Here is a 737-nt window from a genome sequence, read left to right on the forward strand (position 1 = left end):
TTGATGCGGCGCTAGCTTGTCAGTCGTTTTGAAATGCGCGCTCAATGAAATAAGCTCCACCCTCGACTTATGCATAACTTATCTCTGCGAGATTGTTGGTGGGAATACTTGTCTATTGCTTTTAAAACCCGAGTATGTATATGCTGTGTGTTATTTTGACATTCCTATGCTCTCCAAGAACTGTTATGATTCGTACACTATAGAAAGACACTTCCACATGGCAACACTAAACAAGTCTTGCTTGCCTTGGAAAGCGTTTTAAGCAGGGAACGGTACAGTTCTTGGCCTATCGACAAGAATTCTTGCCCAAGCGCTCCCCTGCTTAAAACGCTTTATACACACACACACATGCAGACACACACACACACACACACACACACACACACACACACACACACACACACACACATACATATATATACATATATGTATATATATACAGGTATATACATATATATATATATATATATATATATATATATATATATATATATATATATATATATATATATATACGTATATATATATATTATATATATTATATATATATATATATATATATATATATATATATATATATATATACACACACCTACATATATATACACATCCTTTTTAAAAGAATGACTTGTGGACTTTGCGGTGTGGTTTCCACGCCCGAAATAAACTTCAGACCAAAAAAGCTAGAAGTACGAACATTAAAGGTATAATATTTGTACCCAAAACATAAAGAGACT

This window comes from Penaeus vannamei, chromosome 18 (genome assembly GCF_042767895.1).
Source record: "Penaeus vannamei isolate JL-2024 chromosome 18, ASM4276789v1, whole genome shotgun sequence".
NCBI classification, from domain to species: domain Eukaryota; kingdom Metazoa; phylum Arthropoda; class Malacostraca; order Decapoda; family Penaeidae; genus Penaeus; species Penaeus vannamei.